The 23267-nt window shown below is 47.3% G+C and overlaps 1 protein-coding gene and 1 long non-coding RNA gene across 2 annotated transcripts in view; one reads left to right on the top strand and one right to left on the bottom strand.

Moving 5' to 3' along the window:
- Window positions 1-18192, bottom strand: part of LOC139054256 (T-box transcription factor TBX20-like) — a 192074-nt gene extending 173882 nt beyond the window's left edge. Inside the window, exon 1 of the mRNA XM_070530982.1 lies at window positions 18063-18192. The gene's annotated coding sequence lies outside the window, so the exon portion shown is untranslated. The remainder of the gene's footprint in view (window positions 1-18062) is intronic.
- LOC139054258 (uncharacterized) overlaps window positions 1-23267 on the top strand; it is a 126936-nt gene that overhangs the window by 85947 nt on the left and 17722 nt on the right. The window lies entirely within an intron of this gene.

The following is a 23267-nucleotide window of genomic DNA, read 5'->3' as shown; positions in this document are numbered from 1 at the left end:
GCCGAAGCTTCTGGTTGTTTCTCTCGCGAGACGCCTTCTCGGGGCCCGTCCTGGGTGCTTCGGCGTCGAGGTGACACTGTTTCGAGTGTCCTATTTTCATCGCGTCTCGAGGGATTCTAGTTGGACTGCTTTATGGGTGTACTGACGTCGGCCATGACGGCTGGTGTGAAGGCGAGCTCGACATCGAAAACATCAATGCGTCCACTCCTCCAGCTGCGCACGCGCAGAGGGGCGCCAGTTGTGGCCTGAAGCAATAACGATGCGCGGGGAGCCGGGAGAAGGTACTTTGTTGCGACACTCGTAAGGTAGTCGTTTGTAACTTTGTCTTCAGATTGGATGCAGCCACAGCGGTCGCCTATTCCTTGGCCATTCTGCTCGCATGTGGGGGATATTGGGTTCAAATCCTCGCAGTGCATGAAAACTCAACGTGCTTTCTAATGGGTGTTCCTGTCATGGTTTTCGGTTGTTTATAGGCGGTTCTTATCTCGTAAGGGAATCCTATATGGAAATTTTCAGGCTTCTCTGGGCGCCCGTTTTGTCCAGGGCCCGTGTAGGAGGCAGAGTGAAACTGCCGCCTGGTGCTCAACTGGCATCCGTCAACCCGAGTACCTCCTCATTCACACGCGTAAAATTAAAATCCACATGGAAAATCACTGCACTAGAATCTGTCTGCAATGTTTTCGAGGTTATTTGTGCCTGCAATGCACCGCGGTAGCACGAAGGCCCACGCTTCTTACCCGAGAGGTTTCCGCGTTCGCCGTTTGTGCTGAGGCGGGGGACACTTGCGCTCATTTCGATCGGCGTAGGGTGACCGTTCCCAGCGGCTGCCAAAGCCACGACACTCCATATAGTCAAGGTTGGCGCTAAACCACGAGGATATTGGCGTTTTTCGTGCATGTCGCCGGATTTTTCTCTCCAGTAGATGAAACAGTAAATTCACTTCTTACTTTGTCACGTCAGATGCAGATGTAATCCTCTTCGCGGCGTGGTAAAGAATATGAGAGAAGACAGAAACGCTAAAAATGCTTCGCGTACTGCGAGTAATCGCAACTCTTGTCTCGGCTGTTTCTGCGTGGTTTCTCGTAACGCCTAGCGTAGTTATCAGCGGGCGTTGAAAAGATATTTCGGACATATAATCGTTGGCATGTTGTCATATTCGGCTAAATCTGATGTGTTCTCGATTCTTCATTAAATAAACATGCTAAAAATTTTTACCAACAAGCGTACAAACGTAAGAGGTTTCAGTCTTTCCCTTAAAAACTAAGCAATAAATAAATTAGCACAACCGAGTAATCCATCTTATCCAACTAAAGAAAATAGAAAGAGAAGAAAGAAATAAAGAACGAGCGAGTGAGTAAATAAACATTTAGGTATTCTGGGGATGTGTTCTGTGACGATCACTTTCGGCGATACTATCGCCTCGACCACGCCTTCACCTTCGGCGCGCGCAGATTGGCTATTTTAGTAAAATCGGATGAGCTTATTGGCTGGTTAAGCACTACGTCATTCGATTTCGCTCAACCAGCCAATAAGCGGCGACACTATCGCTGAGGCGACACTGTCGCCGAAAGTGATCGTCGCAGAACCCCTCCCCTGGTGACATTAAGCGGTATTCACCTCTGATATTTATGAATTTTTAAAAAAATTTCCGAATCACTTTTGTCTTCCTTCCCCTAAGCTTCTGCCTTCGCCGCCGTCAGCTAGCTGTTTCGAAGGACACCATTTTTCTCGTTCTCTCCCCCACCTCCCAATCGGCGGGCTCTACCGCATAGTTGTAATGCTTAGAGGCTAAGCCCTCCAATACAACGCAGGACGAAAACTGGGTGCTGATGCCTCAACACTTCATTAGTAAGGTCAAACTGTCAAGCTGAAATATGACCAATGCGTAAAACTACAGTTCCTTTTTTTTAAATTTTGAGGTATGCTGCTTTAGGCACAGTTAAAAAGAAGAAAGCTATTATGACTGAATGTAACCACGCATCGTGCACGAAGTCCAGTAATAACCGAGTCACGTTCCGTTCGTTGAACGTGCCCATTCACGTAACGGGCACGTTCCAGAGGCCCTTGAGTCGAAGGCATTTGAAACTAACAAACTCTTTCGCACTCGAGGGAGTTGTATCGCTGCAACTCGGCAGTTTTCAACGGCCATTGAGAATTTCACTTGTTTCACGCTACGCTGCTACGAGACGGCGCGCGACCACCGCTACAAGCCTTCGAGATTTCGAAAGGGATCCATGAAACTCGATTGACTCGATTGACGTTTCATTCGAAAGACGCAGAATCTGTCCGTGTAGCGAAATTCAATTCGAAAAACTGTCGGTTCATAGGCCTTCAAAGCGCCCGTGGGGCACCGGTATGTAAGTACTCTGTAATGACTGCCATCACCAAATCCATGTGCTGAAGTCAGCATGTCGGTCACTCGGAGGCCAGACCATCTGCGCAAGGGCTCCCTGATGTCTCGTGTGCCTGGACAAGTCCACCGCAGGCGGTACACCACAGCGTCTTGTGCCGGGGTCACACAGTGGAGGCAGGTTGAATCATCCTCGATGGAGCCCTTCCACGTGAAGGCGACAGCAGGAGTGAGGGCCACTCCAGCCCGAATCCTCCTGAGGATCCGGGCTGGACCTCATCGACTTTATTGACTCATTATAGTTGTTTAATGATACTCAAGGAACCGGTACTATATCTGGACTAGGGCTGCCTCAACATGAGGCAGCCCTAGTCGATATATAACACCGATTCAAATATAACACCGATCCAGATATAACACATGTTGAGGTTAACATGTGTTAACAGCATCATGTGTTAACAGCATCATGAATGACTTGCAGTTCGAGTAGAGTCACAGGCATCCATCGTAAATTCATTATTTCACTAAATAGGCGAATGCGGAAGGCTTATCCATGCGGTGCGTTACCTGTAATAGCAGCGTCTGTGTACAAACTACCTTGGTCCAAGGGAACACGAGTATGCAAGCGATACTTGGGCTTAAGGGCCGTTTATAGTCCGACGTAACGCACGCGCGCGCGCGCGCGCGCGCACGCTACGTCACGTCGGCGGAAACGACACCTCTATAGTCGGGCGCACCGGCGCAGCTAACGTAACCGGCGGCTTCCAACGCGCCCCGGCGGGCCCGGCGCCGATTTGGCTCCGGAGCCATTCGCGCGTCGAAGTCGGCGGAACTTTCGCACCACAATGCACTGCGCGCGAAGAAAAAGGCGCACTCTAAGAACAGTTTACACCCTTTGGCTTGCCCCTTCTGCCACACAAAAATAATCGTCAACTGCCTTGATGCGTTTCCTTTCTTTATCGCTGCGAGCCCGGAACTTTCCAGTAACGAACGGCACGCGCGTTATCAGCATAGAACAGTTTACACCCTTTGGAGCGCCTCTTCTGATAACGCGCGTGCCGTTCGTCACTGGAAAGTTCCGGGCTTGCAGCGATAAAGAAAGGAAACGCATCAAGGCAGATGACGATTATTTTTGTGTGGCAGAAGGGGCAAGTCAAAGGGTGTAAACTGTTCTTAGAGTGCGCCAACACAACTCCGCAGACGGCTTTTGCGGACGGCGCGCGACTTGGTGAACCTTCTGCGCATGCTCCGAAGATAGCAGCCTACGGCGTGCGCGTTGAAGTATAGAGGGGATGGCATCTCGGCTGGCGCAGCGCAACCGACGTAGCGTGGCTGACCGCGAACGACGCTCGCCCGCGCGCCGAGAACGTCGGACTATAAACGGGCCTATAGGCTTCTTCTTGCAGCCAAGCGATTTGTTGTCTGTTATGGAAGTGTATTTAAGTGTATTTAAGTATTTAAGTGTATGTGTTGTTGTCTGTCATGGAAGCGAAATTAAGAACAAAAATTCCCGCAGAAACTCCTGTGGTAGTTGTCTAAGTATGCGTAAGCATTGTACCACTTGCTCATCTATGTGCAGCCTGGTGTCATTATCAATGTTATGGAACTTTACCCGACCAGTATAAACCCCTGTCAACCCTCATCAGTCTTTCTCTTATCATGTTCGACAGCAAACATCATAAGGTAGGTTTAACTAGGATGCAGTTCATTACGGCACTCGAACCCCCGACTATTGGTGTTAATTAAGGTGAATTAGGGTTAATTTAGTGAGGTTGTTGCAAAACCACCACTACATTTGCTGAAGGGGAGTTGCAATGTTTTATTGATGGTTCGGATGCTTGTTTTGAGCTTGTTCGTTATTGAAACCTATGCTGTTCTGTGTGTTCTATGGGTGATTTAAATGAACGTGTGCTCTGTTCGCTTCACTTTGCTGATCGTTTGTAGCCCCTGCCTTACGTGGGTATGATCCATTGCACTTTTTGCCTGCTTAAGGGGGTATGAGCCGTTCATTGCCTTACGTGATGGACAAATTTCTTGTTGGGTAGGCATAGCAACTTTTACGCGTTTAAAAGCTTTTCATCTGTTTTCTAAAGGTTAAAGTAAATACAGAATCTTTTGTCGTTTATTGGCGACGGCGACTCCTTTTCACTTAGCTATTAATGTAAGATAAAAAAAGGAATATAAATAAATGCTTGCATTAGGTAATAATTAAATAAAACAAAAGAAATTATAGTAATACACTAAGGATGGAAGTACATCTAAGAAATTGCCGGTTGAAATAGTCAACTTACGTCTGAGGCACACAGATTTGTTTCACACAGACGCACGAATGAGACACAATTAGACACGTTGCTGTGGAGTCAATATTCTTAACATATACCAGCGTCTTGAAAGAAACGTTGAAGTGCTCTGATACATTGTGCTTCACTGCTTATTATGCCCATGAAACTAATAACACCTCGGGAACTGAAATAGGATGATGTGAATGAAGCAAGCGGAATTCTTGTTCTGGGCACTGTGTAAGTGTTATGTGCTTGAAACAGTCGATAATTAGGTGCTATACGTCATCATCATCGTGGACGCACGGAAATGCAGGAGAGGACACACGCTTAATTCGAAATAGAATGTGCTTGCTGTAAGCAGTTCCGAGGCATAGTCTGTAAAAGAGGTTGTCGATGGGTACATATGGCACTCAAAATGCTGGCCACAATCGCCTTCGAGCAATTAAACGACGAGCAGAGCGATGCTCTCGCTGCACTGCAAGGCTGAAAGATTGCAGACAGTCAGGCAACACACCTATAGAATCTAACCGGTGGCTGGAAAAATTCGTTCAAGAACACTGGTGTGATTTCTGCTCCTCACTTACCCAGTTTACCCCCACTCCTGAAAATCTAGTGAATAATCAATTCTCCACGTCATTCACTATCTCAACGCAATCCTGTGAGAGCCCTGGCCACAGCTCTTGGCTCATCTGGACGCGAATTCTGAGGTTTTACGTGCCAAAATCCCGATTTGATTATGAGGCACGCCGTTGTGCGGGACTCGAGATTAATTTTGACCACTTGGGGATATTTTTAACGCGCCCCCACTGTTCGGGACACGGCCGTTTTTTTTTTTTTTTGCATTTCACTTCACTTCATCCCGCGACCTCGTGCTTAGCAGCACAACACCGTAGCCGCTCAGCCACCGTGACGGGCTATCTGAACGCGACGTTGCAAATGAAGTTTGCGCAATTCTGACCGAAAATGGACAACCTGGCTTGCCTCTGAATAGGCTAGCCTGTTAGGAAGCAAGTCCAAGATACTTGTGAGTTGCGTCATTTCAAACTAGACAGTGGGCACTCTCTATAAAAATGGCTGTGGCTTAGGTAAGGTTAAGCCCAGGATGCGAAGCATACTAGCCTTTATTTTAGTTGTTGAACCACTGTTTAGCTTGTTGAACTGCTGTTGCTTGGCTATATTTGGTTCGGCTAGACGAAGAAATAACTCATGCGTTACTCTGCTTCGCCTTGGACGCCCCGCATTGGACGCGGTGAGCGTCGAGCAACGCAGCGTTCGGCGCGGCAACGAAATGTGCGCCTGAGCAAGCGACGCACGCCTGAGCCTTAGAAACAGCTCGTTTCTAAGGCAACACCGCATTCACTAGAGGCGCTTTTGTACCGCTTTGAAGCATCGTACTCGTGGCTCAGTGGTAGCGTCTCCCTCTCACACTCTGGAGACCCTGGTTCGATTCACACCCAGCCCATCTTGCAAGAGTTGAGCCAAAGCCACTTCTCCTCTGTCGTGACGTCACGGTGTCACGTGGTATTCAAGGCGACACCGCCGCGCCTGAGGAGCTGGGTTGAGCTCTCGTAATATGCTTCGCATAAAAATTACGTATCACTTTCTAGTTCCAATGGTTGTAGGTTGACGATAACCGCCTTCTCTATCTCGCTTGTGAATGGAGACGCAAATTAAATATTCATTGGCATGCAACACCTACCAGGGCTGCCGAATGCCAGCGCTGAGGTGCTATGATTGGTTAAAAATCACCTATAATGTGAGAGACAAAACTTTTAAAAAGACAAACAAGAAACGAAGTCAGGCTATAATTCGAGCTCTACCAAACAAAAAATCGAAACTAGCAGGGTTCAGCAAGTTCAGTGCTTTTTTTGTAGATTCTGAGTGTCTTGAATATACGCAGAAGTAGCGAAGACGTCGTTCACTGCGCATAAGCCTCTTTTCTGTGCTTGATGCTAACTAAGCATAACTAAGGGGCAAGAGCGTAATTTCCCAGCGCTTGACGAGTAGCAATCGCCTGTGTAGGGCTCTGCAGTTTACAAGTGCTTGTAATACGTGTACCGACTTGGTGGGTCCAGGTTGTGTACAGAAAGTAGCTTGTGCCAGAAGTCGCAATTTGGAGACCCTTAATTGAATCAACTGCGAAGCTTTCTTTCTGAAAGAAATCCATGTGGGTTTCCTTAGTAGCTTCGTGCTACAATACGGGTAGATGACAATTTTTCCCTTTTCATTAAGTGTTTCTATTCTTTATATGTTCGAAAGAAACGAATATTCCACAACTTCGAATAGTGAGTTCTCGAACCGAACACGAACCGAATGAGGGACTATTTGATTCGTATTTGGAATTTCGATTGATCGCACACGTCTAAATTCTAATAATCTCTTTATCCTCTCCCCTGCCAGCAAACTGTTTTCGACAAGTAATTTCGTGTCGCCAGCTTATGGTCGAAATAATGAAGCCGCCGTTTCGCCCGAAGGTCGAAGCATTAATAGCGATATAGGAAATTATTATATATAAAACAAACTAAGGCTCGTAGTTTTATGGACAGTGTAAATTGCAGTAAACGTTGGCTTACTAACTGAACATGCCTGGTATCACGCCCGCCCAAAGACACACATGAACAGAGACCACTCGATGACCATGAGCAGTCACAATCACAATTCTCTACAAGGACTTGTTGTTGGGCTAGTTCGTGCTTGCTTATCGACATAATGTCGCGAGAAGGCACAGTTACAAAGAAGAGATGCATAACACGTCACAGGCGCTACTAACAACTTTATTGGAAAGACAGCGAGAATAGTGTCTACACTGTTCTTAACACGCAGGCGCACCTGCCACTACCGAGGGCGATTATCAGGGCTAGCAAGGTCATTTAGTATAAATCTAAAGAAAGTAAGCTCCGCGTTGTACAAAACAACAGAAGTCTGTCTCCACAGGTCTGGTTTCAACAATGTTAGCATGAGGAGGTGCCAGGTCAGCGCGGAGCGTGCGTGCATGGTCCCAAAGTACATTCCGTGCTGCCGCTCCCTTTACCGTTTACTGTGCTTCGCCTGCGAAACCCACCCGAATGCATGACTTCTGACCCTGGATGTGCGAGAAGACAGTGGGGCATGTTTTGAGCGATGTGCGAATGAAGTTTAAACTGTGTTGGTGAACTATACACCCTTTGTAAAAAATTACTTATACAAGCGTTCCGCAGCGTTAGAAAAGTATTTTGCGAACTAGGTACAAAGTTTTCCGAATGTACTGAAAGAACTAAATATACCACAGAGTTTATATTTCGAGATATAGAGAATTCTTATGGGCAGAGTGCGGGCGCAGTTTCGAGTGCATTAGGTAAAAAAAATCCTTCAGCAAATGCTCGAAAGCGCTATTCGACCATTATCCGCAATATTTCCGAGACTGCTGGGAAGACTGTGGATGACATATAGTTCACGTTCTATTGAAATAAAGAGGGGGAAGGGGGGGGGGGCATGCTAGGCATAATGTGTGCCGAAAGTTTAATGTTTCTGGCTTAGTTATGAGCTTCGAAATTAATTACTGAATGCTCGTTTTTTTCCCCCTTTCATGCGTTATATGAAGCGCCCGCATTGTATACTCGGCGAAGACAACGAGATATCTTGTTTATATTTGGCTGTGAATGAGGGACATGTTATGGGTCATGTGTACGCGAAGTTTAAAGTGCATGGGTTAACTATGGCCTTTGCAGTAAGTCACTTATTCAAGCGCTCCAGAGCATTACATTTGTGTTTTACGAACCGCGTAGAATTTACCCCACTGTCTCCGCAGAACTATTACTGCCACCGAGAACAAGTTTGGTGAAAATGGAGTGAACATTATGGCTGATGTGGAAGAAAAGCTGTACGTTTGTGGGTGATCTACAGTCTTTGCAAAAAAATTTCTTCAAAGTGCTCGAAAGCGTTACACGGCCATTATGCTCAATGCTTCCCAGTGGCCTGAGAAAACTGTACGTTACACCTAGTTCAGATTTAGTGGATATGGGGCACGTTAAGTGCAATGCCTTATGAGAGTTTCAGGTTTCTGGTTTGAATATTACATTTACAAATAATCACTGCAGACCCGTTTTCTTCATTGTCAGTCGTTATACGAAGCGCGTAGAGGGTTCGCCCGCTGTTTTCGCAGAATTGAGAAATGCAGCGACTTCGTATTTAGAGCAAACAGAGGACACGCTGTCTGGTATGTGTACGAAAGTTAATGTGCACATGTGGGTTAATTAAGGCGCCGTACAAGTGTTATACGTGTGTTTTTGGGGGCCCTGAGAGAAGGCCATATTGCCCGAAATGGGGCCCATGTCAAAGTCACATGGGAGCAACGTTTTAAAGCATGTGGTTTAATATACAGGCAGTTGAAATCGTTAATGTAACTTCTCAAAAGAAACAGCTTCTCTAGAAATTGAGCGGTGATTCTGCAAGAGCGGCTAAGATTGCCACGTTTTCTTACGCGCTTAGCGCAAGTACGACTTGAATATGTGCACATGGCAGTTGCTTTTCCGTTTTTTTTTTAGAATGAATCAGAAGGCAAGTGCAAAAGAAAATAATTTTACTACGCCACGCGGATCATGAAAAAAAAAGGAAAAGAAGAAGAAAGGAAAGATGCGACGTCGTTACAAACTTGAGCGAAAAGAAAGAAGCAGTAGACACCAAACATTTTCTTAAGATTGCCAGAAGGAAAACTCAGTTCGATCCCCCCCACAAAAAAAAATTTAAAAAAGAGAGAGACTTGGTAGTGAGACGGCGAGACGACTTCAAAGCAATCTCTTGGAAATCGTCAGTTTGAATGATATCCCCCAAATATACCTACGTCCCCTTTACGAGGCGGCGCAGTGCACGGAAATACTTATCCTCGCGGAATTCTTTTATCTATGATAATACGGTATACTTAGTGTCAGCACTGCTTCGTGAAGCTCCTTGTCTGAAGCCTCTTGTGTGTCATGTGTGCCTTCGATAGGACAATCACAAAACTTTATTTCTAGCAGTAGCAAGTTACACTTACTGTTTTGAACGTTTCGTGTAATCTTGTCTGAAGCGTGTTGCGTGTCACATATTTAATTATATGCAAAAACAACAGAACAGAACAGAAAAGGCTAAAAACGACAAAGGCGTGTACCGAAATCTTTGATGCAGTAACCGTAATTCGCCGAGTGCACGCTAGATGGCACCACAGTGCCGAACCGTAGCAGGCACAGACCACCCCGGCGCGTATCCGCGCCTTGCCTGCATAAGTTGCTCCTAAAGTTGCGCCCAATTGGAAGCCGTGATTGACATGAGAAGGAGAACGCATGCGTGAGCCGCACCGGTGTGCAAGAGAGACCAAACAGGCAATCACAAGCCCTTTCAGCCAGAGCGTTAGTGAACAGCCATTTTTATCAGGTTGGACAGGAGGCACTGCAGGAGGAGACACACAAAAATTCACACAATGCACAATGACATTTCATGTTCACACATGTTTCACAGATTCAAGGCTTCGAAGAAAATTTTGTTTCCACTAGACGGCAAGTGCCGTCTGTGTTTATAGTATTATACCAAACCCAGTCTAACGCTCAAGCATTTCGTTCCGCCAGATGAGTTCAGCGCCGCTGAAAGAAGAAAGAAAGGCTATGTAGTAGAGGGAAGAAGGCGCCTTACAGCGAAGGTATCGATCGCGTCTTGACAATGAGGTCCCTAATAACTTGCTATAGAGACAGTGAACGTCGACCTCGTCGTGCAAGGCGCCCGTAAAGCGGCGAGTTGACGGGCCCGTCAGCGCCCCGCACATAATGGTGGCCCTTCGTGGCGAACGCGTTATGCACAGTGGCCGCCGCAACTGGGGCACCGGCATGGGTGACAAACGGCTCGCAGCATGTATACACATGTGGTACACGCAGGTCGCACCAAAAAGGCGAGCCGCACCTCGGCGTTCCGCTATGCATGTCGGAGCTCCGGCGGTTGTCCACCGCCGGCCTAATGATAGGCATGAGGGGGCCCCCGTCTTTGACAGGGCCGAGAAAGCACAAAATTAAAGGCCGATTACGCCACCTCGGGACGACCGTGGCGACGACCGTGGCGGAATTACAGCTCGAGCGAAATTACGGGCCGAACGGAGGCGCGGCAGAAGCAGGCGGAAATCAAGAAGTCAGGATCGAATTCCCCGACCGCCACGTTCATTCAAATTATATATTTCGCTTTCGTTCCGAGGGGTCACTGCCTGGGAGGGGTACTTAAACGTGACGTCAAGGCGAAACAAAGGCCAGCTGCCCGGGCCAGCCGCGCGTCATGAAGAACAAATGCAGCAGCGCGCAGGTCCGGATGGCGCGTTTGCGCCGGCGTGCGCGGACGAGGCCGCCGCGATGTCTCCGAAGCTTGCGCGCCCCGACCGCAGCCGGTCGGCCGGCAATCATATTGCGAGGCGATCATAGAAACAGCGCCACAGGCTGGACCATTTTCTCCTCTCCCGCTTTCGTTCGAGGCCCGCGAAATTACCCGGTTGCGCGGCGCGAGTGTCTGGTTCCACCCAAGGCTTCGGTAGCGGTCCCGGGACGTGACACGGTGGCAAGTTGTCGACAGGCGTTCTCCACCAGGCGGGCGCTAAATACAGTTATTAGGCCCAGCGGCAGCGCATGCTCCTCGGGTCGTTCGCGACGGCCACGCTGATGTTTTTTCGGGCTTCGAGAGGGGAGGGAAATAGTCGACTGTCGATGGCTCAATAACAGAGCGGCGCGCCGAGCCTCTTTAGCTGTCATTAACCGCGGCGACAAAAGAGTTGCCTTCTTTGGGCTCCCCCACCGGTTGTCGGATAATGGGAGCAAGATATTCGCACCATATGTGGGCAGGAATATCTCGGTACACGAACGACAGCGTCGGCGGTGCTTTTAGTGGGCCTAAAGCACCTGCGCATCGTTTATAAAAAGGGCCCCAGTTGGCAGCCTCCCAGTGTACATTGCATGCGACGTCGATTTGGGGCAAGGGACAAAAAAAAAAGTACGAAGATGAAATATATGAAGGACCACGCCTACGGGTCACCATTAGCGATGGGTAACCGAACAAAAAGTAAAATGCACAGTCTGCATTGTACGAATTGTTTTCATCCCCGTTTCGTCCGCGTTCCTCGATTGCCACAGCCTACTGTTGCATCTCAGATAGAGCGAATTTTTCATCAAGAAGTTACGTATAGTTCAGTGTCCTGTCCGACACTTTAGCTATTTGGTACTGTAATTTCATACTTAATTTTCATGTCCCTGTCGGTCCGTGAAGCTTATTTTCTGTGATGTCGCAGGTTGAGCAACAGGAAGTCAAGAGTTACCGTTTTGAGGTGTACCTATCCCCCGACACCCTTGAACCACCGTGGTGGCTTAGTGGCTGTGGTGTTGCGCTGTTAAACACGAAGTCGAGAAATCAAACCCTGCTCCGGCCGGGTTTGACTTGAATTGATCACCATTGCGAATGAAACGAAATACAAAAACGCCCGTGTGCCGTGCATTGGGGGCACGTTAAAGACCCCCAGGTGTTCAAAATTAATCCGGGGTCCTCCACTATACGGCGTACCGCGTAATCAAATCATAGTTTTGGAACGTAATTTTTCTCTTTACTGACACCCTTCTTAGTCGCTAAACAAAGCTTTTTGCCAGGGAAAACCCCTCTCAAGCACCGATTGTCCCGTAATTGTTGTCCGTTTACTTTCATGTACCACCGATCACCCTCCCCTCTCAGAGAACAGAAACACAGAATACGTCTTCCATAACTGCCCCTGTCTTTTCTCCGCTTTAAAATTTCTCTCTTGCTACATGTCTGAGGGCTGCTTTTACGTAAGTGAAATAGCGTGAAGACAAGAGCTGCGGCATTCACTAAGGCGTACTTTTTTCCACATCCAACGTGACATCTGCTCACGATGACCATTGACCAACGAAATACCTAAAGAAGGGAATTGCGCTAAAAAAGACACGGACGAGTAAGGACATGGACGGGCGCAAACTCGCGACTGATTTTATTCAGAAAGAACATACATATATATATACCTAAATTTTTATTCAATCGTTGCCTAAGCGCACATGCCAAGAACGTTTTCTCTTATACAAATTGATACTAGAATCGCTTACGCATTTATCACCTGACTTATCAATGTAAAAAGCCTCTGCGAGTTCATTGATAAGTCAGGTGATAAATGCGTAAGCGATTCTAGTATCAATTTGTATAAGAAAGAGAAAACGTTCTTGGCATGTGCGCTTAGGCAATGATTGAATAAAAATTTAGGTATATATATATATATATATGTATGTTTTTTCTGAATAAAATCAGTCGCGAGTTTGCGCCCGTTCATGTCCTTACTCGTCCGTGTCTTTTTTAGCGCAATTCCCTTCTTTAAGTATGTACGACCGACTCGCCCAACAGCGTGCTCTCCTGAAGCACCAACGAAATGTTTTGGCGAACTCAGGAGGCATACGTCTTTCTATTCCATGCCAATTGTGCTGGATATTTAAAGGGATCCACTGTCATTTTTCTGTTAGTTTGCTTAGTTTTATTTTTCCTTGCATTGGGTTACGCATGGTCATTACAAGAACAGTGAGTCGGTAGCTCTGACATCGGAGAACAAGCTTACTAACGTGCGGACTGAGTGTGCTTCCAGTATCATCGGTGGCGAACGTAAAAGAAATGCAGTTTTTAGGGAATTTTCCACCCAGTAGACTCCACGTGAAGAGCAAAGGGATTACTCGAGAACGGCTGCTGAATGTCTAAAAAGAAAGAAGTGGCCGAAAGAAACCGGCAAGAAGTAGAAATAAATACCGAAAAAAATGGAACAATCGGGATAGCTTGAGAAGGACGACAGGCTGCAGCTCGCTCCGGCCAAAGAGAAGCGTCCACCGCAAAGTCACGCTGACGCCAAAACTTTTTTTTTTTTTTTTGTTCGAGCATCATCGCTTCAAGTTCCGACTGGCGGCGGTCATGGCGCACGGTGGAGGCAAGACAAAGGTGGGTGGGCCGAAAGGGGGAGGACGGGAGTGTAACGGTCAGGCGTGCTAGACAGTGGCGGGAGACGCGCGGCTCCGCGTCACACTGTATCCACGAGCAAACGCCGCCTGCTCTTCGAGTCCGTCGTCCCAGACTGACGGCATCCGAGTGGTCGCGCGGGGCGCATTATAAATCTCCGGCACGCAGCGCGCGGCAGCCAGCAGTCTTGGGGGCTCGAGGGTCAAAATGCTGAATCCGTGGTGCAGCCGCGATCGCTGTTCTCCGCCTTTCGGTCTTGGCGAGGCGCAGTGCGCTGCTCCGCCAGCAGAACGCAGGCCGTGCCCGAGCATGCAGCGTGCGGGAGGTCAGGTGGTTGCGGGAGCGAAGCGCAACAAAAGGGAGGTCGCGCGCGCGAGCTGCAGGGGGATACAAATGATATTCGAACAGGCGGCTCTCCTATTGCCTCGCGCGCGGCGGCAGGATTTATTGTGGCGCGGGAGCAATTTAAAACCGCTATAATATAATCCATTTTATTTTAATCCGAACGGTGTCGCAAAAGCTGATGGATAGTTCGGGAAGCGGCAGACATTTGTAACCGACACCCATTGGACGTCACGGCCACCTCGAAGTCGAGAGAAAAAAAAAGGGTCCCCTCACCAAGTTGCGCAACCAAGCAAAGGGGACGAATGACTGAGCTTCTCTCGCCGCATTTGCATCACGAAGGAGAGGATTGCATCCTTGTCTTTTCATCCGCGACAAAGGAGGGAAAGAAAGAAAGGAAACAGAAGCTGGCCCAACGACTGGCGTGTGAAATGAACGAACTTATTTTGGGAAACATGTATCTGCACTTACCTCTGTGCAAATTAGCGTCAACGTGGCAATTGGCATGTTGTGATTCAATGAAAAACGTACATCCCCTTAATGTGAGGCAAGGATATAATTGTTGTGCGGACTTCAACCAGACTTGCGTAGTATATTACGTAAGTCTCGTCGAAGTCCGCACAACAGTTATATCCTATGTAGAGGAAGTAATATTGTTTTGTTCCCCGGTAGCATAATACTGCCTAACATGTCCCACAGTTTCACACATTTTATCTTATTTATTTATTTATTTATTTATTTATTTATTTATTTATTTATTTATTTATTTATTTATTTATTTATTTATTCATTATGCCCCAGGAAAAGTTTACTCCTTTCTATCGGTCCTCCAACAATGTGTCGCCACCAGCACCATTGCGTGGGAAATTATATGGCAGAATTAACTGACTGATTGATCGATTGATTAGATGTTTGATTTACATGATAATTTTTTTAGTGAATGCATCAGTACATACAGCTCAATACATAAATGCGGTGAAAGAAATACACAACTTTGTCGAACGGGAAAGCTCAAGGAATATCATGCAGAGAAATTCTTTAGGCGGCGAGTGCCTGAAATCCTTACAATGGAGGCACGACTGCTTCGAATTCCTTTTTTTCCCATCCTTGAGTGGACGCCAGCAGAGTAAGTGAAGTCTTTTTTAATTACTTCGCCTTGTGTTATTTCCATTTCTGCTCTCTCTGATTTCTGTTTTAAGCTTTCTTACCTAGACATTAGTTCACCCATATGTCCATGTGTTCAGAAAATACGGTTAGTAGACGCGTATTTCGGGCTGAGCGCAATAATGGACGAATGTCACCACTTCATCAATTTTTTGTCGGCACGCTCTTCTTACATGCATTGAATTTCTGGTGTCGCCGTAATTGCGAGCACTATTTCGCACTTATTTAACTACGAACGTTGTTTTGCGCGCAGGCATATAGCCAACTTGAATAAATATGTGTTAGTCCTTAACAATGAAATAGGGCCATGTAAGAGTGACAGGAATAATGGTATAAAAAGAAAAGAATGCTCGGCGTCTCTCAGTTTAGTGAAAGGAAGCGTCAAACGTTAGCTTACCGGTCATTGCGTCATTTGCACCTCGAAACTTTTCACCACCCATTCCATCCATTAACAGGCTTCCAGGAGGAAGCTCATTAATATCGTGGTATGCGACCTAACTTGTAGAACATGCGAAGGCTCTCGCCTTCGCCGCTCGATTCCACACTGCTTGGTGTAGTGAACAGCAGGTAACGCAGTTCTACTTTTCTCGAGGGCTGCGAGTAAAGATAAGGCCTTCCTTCTTTAAATTGCCGCAGATGCTGACAATCTTTTTAGCAGCCGCGCAAAAAAAAACGAACGTTGGATGCTTCAGCTCAGAGAACGAAGTTTAACCCTTACAGCAAAACAAAGCGCTTGAGCTCAGAGAACGAAGTTTAACGCTTACATGCAAAACAAAGCGCTTCAGCTCAGAGAACGAAGTTTAATGCTTACAGCAAACGAAAGCGTCGAAAACCTAAAACGCCAGCAGGAGGAAGGTATGAAATGAAAGAAATACTGCAAATAGTCTAAAATTGAAAAAGAAGCAGACCTAAGTGATCCTGCGGCTCTGAATTCATGTATGTTGACAGCAGTTGCTCCCTCCACTTTCTCCGAAGCCCCCTAAGTTTGCGACAGTCACGAGACACTGTCATCGTTGTCAGGCAGCTCACCGCGTTTGCGCGAACAGCTTCTGTTCACATATTCGTTTCCCCTTTCTCCTCATTATTTTCTACATTTTCGCATTTCCTGCAATCCTGAGCACACTCTCTCGACCGTTTCCTACGACAACGCGATGGCAATGCTACAGAGATAATTGTAAAGATGACGACGGTACGACGGCCTTCTAGTAAAAGCAAAACAAAATTGTAATAATAAACGTTTTCTTCTTGTAAGCGCGCCCGCGTTGAAAATTTTGAAGGCCGCGGAACAGGTGCAAAGCTTAAACTGCCTCGGGCAACGTGACCAGAAAATTAAACCTGATCTGCACTGTTTGTGCGTTAAAAGCAAGCTGCACGCACCTGATTCCAGACTGCGTACAAAAGCGGAAAGCATTTGCCCGCGGTTCATTTTCGTAAGCATATAGTTGCGAGGACTTGCTATCGCTGGTGGACCACTGAGCGTGCGGGCGTGTGTGTTCGCGCGCGCAGTTCACCAAAACTGTGGTCTATAATTCACGGTTTTTTTTATCACGTACCTTTTATTACCTAAAAAATTGCACATTGTCTAATTTTGTTCGTTATATTACATTGTGGGGTTTCTCGTGCCAAAACCGCGCTCTGATTATGAGGCACGCCGTATAGCGGGGGTCTCCGGATTAATTTTGACTACCTGGGGGCCTTTAACGCCTTGTACTTAGATGTAGGTGCACCTGGGTGCACCTACATCTAAATACACGGGTGTTTTTGCATTTCGCCCCCATCGAAATCCGGCCGCCCAGGCCGGGATTTGATGCCGCGACCTCGTGCTTAGCAGCGCTGCACCAAAGCCACTAAGCAAACACGGCGGGTAATTTTGTTTGTTGTCCTGTTCGGTCCAATAGAAGATAGAATTAATGCCTTAATAACACCCGACTTGGCAGTACCAGGCTACTTGCCGATCCGTGACGCTGAATTCACAGCGCGAAGCGAGACAAAGAGAGGTACGAAAAAAAGCACCGGTTTTTCCGACTTATGAGAAACAATTAATGTACGAAGGATGAATAGAATGCAGAGTTTCTCTTCAAATAGAATAAAACAAATGTGGTTTATGGGCGGCTTTAAGACATGGACAGGAAGAAGGTGGATCTTACGCGTGGACTTCACCGCGCCTAGAGCACGTCTTGCACTAAAAAGTGGGAAAATAAGAAGAGAATAAGATTCAATGTTTTTTAGGTATAGGTTATCGCAAGACACAAAGTGATTGTAGTACGAAAAATAGAATAATAAAGCCATCGAGCTGCCTCATCATTCAGCAATTTATTTTTCTTGCGGACTAACTTTATTAACGGCGAAACAGACTGTACCTTTCGTAGCATTCTGTTCATCATTTTATTTTAATTACATTAGAGAAAAGATGGTGACATTTTTAAATTGGAGAAGTAATCTCTCAGAAAGTGAGTAGGTAGGGTGCGAATTATCGTTGTCAAACTTTTCCGACTGTAAGATATAATAACCAACCAAACAAGACTCACATTTGACACACAACAAACGAACATTGTGGAGCTCACTCAGGCGGCAGGTACTAACTAAATTTTGTCACGCCTGTTTCTTTTTGCTCGATTAACAATTCGACGTGATTATACGAATTCAGTGCGAAGAAAGAAAGAAAGAAAGAAAGAAAGAAAGAAAGAAAGAGAGAGAAAGAAAGAAAGAGAGAAAGAATCTAGGCTGACTCCTACAACGAGCTTGTGATGTGCCAGCTTACAAAGCCATTTCCTTTAATTCGCACCCTTCAATTGAATAAGCAGCATGTCAAGCACTTCAAAAATACTGACACCGAATACTCGTAGTGCTAGGCGCGACCAGCTGCCCATCGTTCGGAAACGTTAGGCAGCCGTGCGCAGCTGTACTAGCAACCCGCGCGGAATTCTCTTCACTGGAGCACTCACTTCGTGCGCTGACTTCTCCTCCGCGCTCCGAAGTGATGCGGGAGAAGCGCAGATGCGTGGCCTGACCCGCCGGCGCGTTCCGAGGTGCCTGGTGCGCGTCGCTGCTGCTTTCGGAGGCGGCCGGGGTCGGGTGCCGACGCCGGCCGGGCGCTGGCGGCGTGCAGGTCTGGCCCGCCGCCGCTCGCCCCTCCTTGTCCGCGATAAGCACCGGCGGCTATCACAGGAAGCAGTGCGGCGCCGGTGATGAGTGCGCTCGGCTGCGAGATGGAATACCTGAGGCGGAAACGGTGTCGCGCTCTCGACAGTCGCACGTGCAGCGGCGGCTGTCGCGCCCCCGCGCCAGCTGTGCGACCACCGCCGTCGCGACGTCATGGTTGCGCCTGCGCCGCCTCTGCGGGGTGAACCGGTGGCGCTGTCGACCGACGTGCTTTACTTTATCGTTTAGCTCGGACGGCTCGTAAATGTTTTCGTCCCTTTACTATAGCGCGCAAAAACCCGCCGTCATAGATTGCTGGGGCGATTGGGAAGTTCCTCGCAGCTTGGGACAGTACGTGTAGACATCCTTGCTGCAGTAAGTGTCTCTTTGAGGTGAAGGCCACGCTCCCGCAGAATAATAAAAAAGTTATTTTTCCGCAGAGGTTCTACCTATTTTAGCATGCTCGCGCTTTGATTCACGCAGGCCCAAGGTTAACATTGTGTTGTACCCCAGTCCCTGATTATTTATTTATTTATTTATTTATTTGTTTGTTTATTTATTTATATATTTATTTATTCATTCATTCGTTCATTCATTTTAAACTTGCGCGCAGTGCCTTTTACACATGAGCACTTACATATGCGACTTATACCACAGCGTATGCGGTCATTAAGCCGGATGCTACGTGAAGACAAACTCTGCCTCAAAGAAAAAATTACCGACGATTACGTTACTTCCTAATGCGAAATTTGAGCGCAGCAAATAAGCTGTTTCACCTTTTCGATAGATTGAGGCAAAGAAATCGAGCAACACATGTATGCGCTATCACAGATTTTTTTTTTTATTTTTCACACGTATTCCTTTAACAAAGACTCCACTAACAGTTCTTGACAGTCATGAAGGAAGCTTTGTGGTCGGAGAAATAGACTGATATATGTTCGACTTGGTACACCAATGCTTGATTCTCAAAGACGAGATCTATACAAGTGCCTCGCGAGGTTGTCACAGCCGTGGGACGCGTTACGAGCGAGAGGAACGGGATGTTCTCCCGCATAAGTGTTAGGAAATTGCTGTTTGTCTTTATGTCAACATTAAAGTCCCCCACTACTAACATCGGTGTGGATCGATGGACGGTTAATGCGAGTTGCAGGAAGTGCACGACGTCTTTCGTGAGTGCGGTAGCGGACTCACGAAAGCGGTATCAGTCGGTCGCTGCTAGCGCTGGGGGGATGAAAGGGGGGCGGAGCTGGTTACGAGGCCGACGACAATGCCGACGACGACGCGAAACCCAGGAACGGACGCCAAAGAGCCATTTGTGTAGCCAGCCCTCCTCCACAGTCTCTCCTCCTCCCTTCCATCATCCTCCCTCGCCCGGAGAGCCGACAGCGCGCATGCGCGGCGGCGGAGCAGATTCGTCGGCGAGCTGGTTACGAGGCCGACGACGACGCGAAACCCAGGAACGGACGCCAAAGAGCCATTTGTGTAGCCAGCCCTCCTCCACAGTCTCTCCTCCTCCCTTCCATCATCCTCCCTCGCCCGGAGAGCCGACAGCGCGCATGCGCGGCGGCGGCGGAGCAGATTCGTCGGCGAGCTGGTTACGAGGCCGACGACGACGACAACGCCGACGACGACGCCGACGACGACGCGAAACCCAGGAACGGACGCCAAAGAGCTGCGCTCTAAAAATCGTCTAAATGTCGCACAGACAGGTTCGTGCGCCGACGAGGAGGCGTTGTTGATTTGTTTCGAAAGCGAAGCTTTCTTTGCAAGCCCTCCTGTACTTTCTTGACCGTGGCTGCTGGGTGCTGCTCCTGTCTTGCCAATAGCTCACAGTTAAAGAAAATTTAATTGCGTGCCCGAGGGAGGGATCAAACTTCGGTCAATGGCCATAGAAATAAGTAAATGGCCATAGGTATAAGTCAATGGCCATATAATTAAGTGTGTCGAAAAGCAGTCATGACACTTCAAAAGAGAGAGAGAGAGAGAGAGAAACTGAAGAGAGGAAAGGCATGTCCGGTTTTCTACCCTGCACTGGTGGAGAGAGGATACCGTGGCGAAGAAAGCGAGAAGGAGTGACACTTCCAGTATTCTTTGACAACACTGGCACGAGTGAGGAATATCGACTACATAGCACCGCATGTTATTGAGAGCGCCTGTTCCGTGAGCCAGATTGCGCGCGAGTGCGCTCGAAGCATATTCGTACCTCATTTCACGGGAAACTGCGTCTTGTGTCGGTACATTTTCTTATATTATTAAAGAATGAACTATAGAAACATTTTATATTTTTTTAGTATTTTCTATATTTCTGTCTTACCTTAATAAATATCCCAGTGAAATGGAGCAGCCGTTGCCAGCGTATATTGATAAATACTACTCTAATTATCTTGATCTCAAAGAGTGAGAGAGAGATTCCCTGAAAGTCGGAAAGCTTGTTGCTCTACAGCGAATAGCGTGAATGGAAATCTCCGCATGATATTCGAGGATGGGGGCAATGGTGGTGTTGCGAAGACTTGAAAACGCTTTTAGTATTTGTTTTTCTGTAACTTCCCCAAAGAAGCTTTCGGAGCTCCTTGCGTTTTCGGATGTTTGCAACATAAGTTAGTTTCCACAGTTTATTTGCGCCCCTTCCGCCCAACAGAAAGAATAAAGGAAAAAGATTAACTGAACCGATTCAATACTATTCCGTGCCTTTATTTCTCTTCCTTACTTGTTTTATAAGGCGTATGCTGTGCGGCTGAATAGCTGAATGGCTTAAAAAATAAATACGAAAACACGACGTTCTTGTGCAGTTAAACAATCCCATCTTTCTGTGCTTTCCTTCGGCTCAATTGCTCTTGGCCGTTTTTCTTGAAACGCACGCGAAAAATAATCCAAGTGTGTCTTTTCCTAACACGATGCAACGAGGAGTCAATTGTGATGGGGGTACTTGCTCAGGAGCCCACGGCTTAGCTCTCAACAAAAAGGTGTTCATCAACTCTAATAATTTAACTTAACTTTAGCATGTGTAGCGAAACCAATGATAACACATGCTTGCACTTCTTTTTTTTCTTCTTTTTTTACATCTTTCTGTGCCACGTTCTTCTGAGGCCTTTTGTCTCTTTCGTAGCCGGGCATACCGTAACGCCGAAACTAGCGCAGTTATGAACACCTGTGTAACTGGCATGCAGCAAACTTTTAGTTGACGTCCAGAGCTTCTCGGTGTCTGTTCGGCCTCTTAGCTCGTGCTTTCGGGCTGTGTGTATTATGGATTCTCATGTCGTTTATGACGACGTGGATAAGCGTGCAGCCTAACACACGCCGGCAAACATATCGGCATTTCAATGAAGAGCTCTACCTGCCTCACTAATCGACACAACACACGCATGAAAAGTGGCAGGGTGTATGCGTCGCAAGCGCTCCCTCGGGGGGGTTGCTCTTGGTGGAGGGCATCTCGGGGGGGGCTCCATAAGAAGAACGGCGCGGGCGGAACGGGAGCGCATAAATCGGCGGCGACCCGGCGCGCCAGTCCCGCTCACGGTTGCCACGGCAGAACGAGGGGCCGCACGCGTGCGTGGTCTGGCAACAAGCATGCACCTCGTGCGCTCTCGTGCCGTCAGATGGCACTTACTCCGGCCGACACTCGTCTGCCGCTCACGCCAACAACTCGACAAACGAGTACCCGCTTGCCCCCGCCTCGTCCCTCCTCCGCCACCCTTCTCACCGCTTCAGACCAGCGTTCGGTGGGCGCGTTGGTTTGAACGATGCGGTCACCTGGCGCCCACAAGTTCCGCCGATTACACGCCGAAGCGAACCGACCATGGGTGAAAAAAAAAACAAAGAAAAAAAAACAGACAATTGACGAAGAAAACCCTTAGGTGGCGCTTATAATTGTGATAGCTGCCCGGGGACAACGATGTACGCAGAACAGCTGACAAGGCTCGGAGTGGAATCTTGGGAGGGAAAAAGCGGACTTTCTTTCCTGGAGTCTTAATTCTGCAAAAAAAAAAAAAAAATAACGTGATCAACATGGCGCACAACAGGACGCAGGATGTAGTTCGCGTAACTGCCTATATCCATGATGCGGGAAGTTTAGCGTGCAAAACACGGCCCCCAGAAGAACGATAAAGTCGACACGGACGCCAACTTTGTCTTGTCCTTCTCAATTCTGCTTGTGACCGCGATCTGCATGCCTGCCTTAACGTACCGTGAATCCCTAATAACTTGATCAGCTTCTTGTCGTTCTAACGGCACCTCTTTTGAAGCAAGCCTGTTGTTGCGCGTAGCTTTTTATTTTTTTCCCCAAGAAATATATGTTCAGAAGGCGTTAACAACTTGCTCCATGCCGGCTATTGCTTTTAGCTTGGCCTCACGCTTCAGCAATAAGAAAAATGAAAACGCTCGTGTAGTTAGAGTTAGATGCACGTTAAAGACTCCCAAGAGTATTAATATAATCCGCAGTCCCCTACTATACGGCGTGCCTCTTAAAACCCCAGCATTTAATCAATTTTTAAACGAATGAATGGAGTTAATAATAAAATGAACACATTGTTGAGCACAGCAGGCACACATACGCGCTACGTTTAATATATGTTCTCAAGGTGACATCTTTGTATAAATCACAACGCGTAGAAAAATTACGAAGAGAAAATGAATCAGAACCTGGTTAAGTGTAAGATCTATTAACCAATCCAAGGCACCAACATATCCTTAAAGGGACTGACAATTGGCTAGAATGTGTTGTGAGACGTTGATGGAAAAGAAATGACCATGATTTATTGTGATAGAATCCAGCACGCTGTTCGCAATTTAAGTAGGAATTATAAAGAAAGTCTTAAAAACCAGTAAGTGGCCTGGCGGTGAAATCTTAGTGCTTCGGATGTAATCTATGAGATTACTGTACGTAAGTTGGCTGTTGTTAAGCACAACATAATTATTGTTTAAAATTGCAGTTGCCATAGTATTAGACACTTGCGCTTTATTCTGTGCTTCGGAAATCAAAAGCGCACGAGTGTCTACGGCAACACGCTGAA

This window comes from Dermacentor albipictus, chromosome 1 (genome assembly GCF_038994185.2).
Source record: "Dermacentor albipictus isolate Rhodes 1998 colony chromosome 1, USDA_Dalb.pri_finalv2, whole genome shotgun sequence".
NCBI lineage: Eukaryota > Metazoa > Arthropoda > Arachnida > Ixodida > Ixodidae > Dermacentor > Dermacentor albipictus.
Note: the sequence above shows the minus strand (reverse complement) of the source record. Positions and strands in the feature narration are given on the sequence as shown.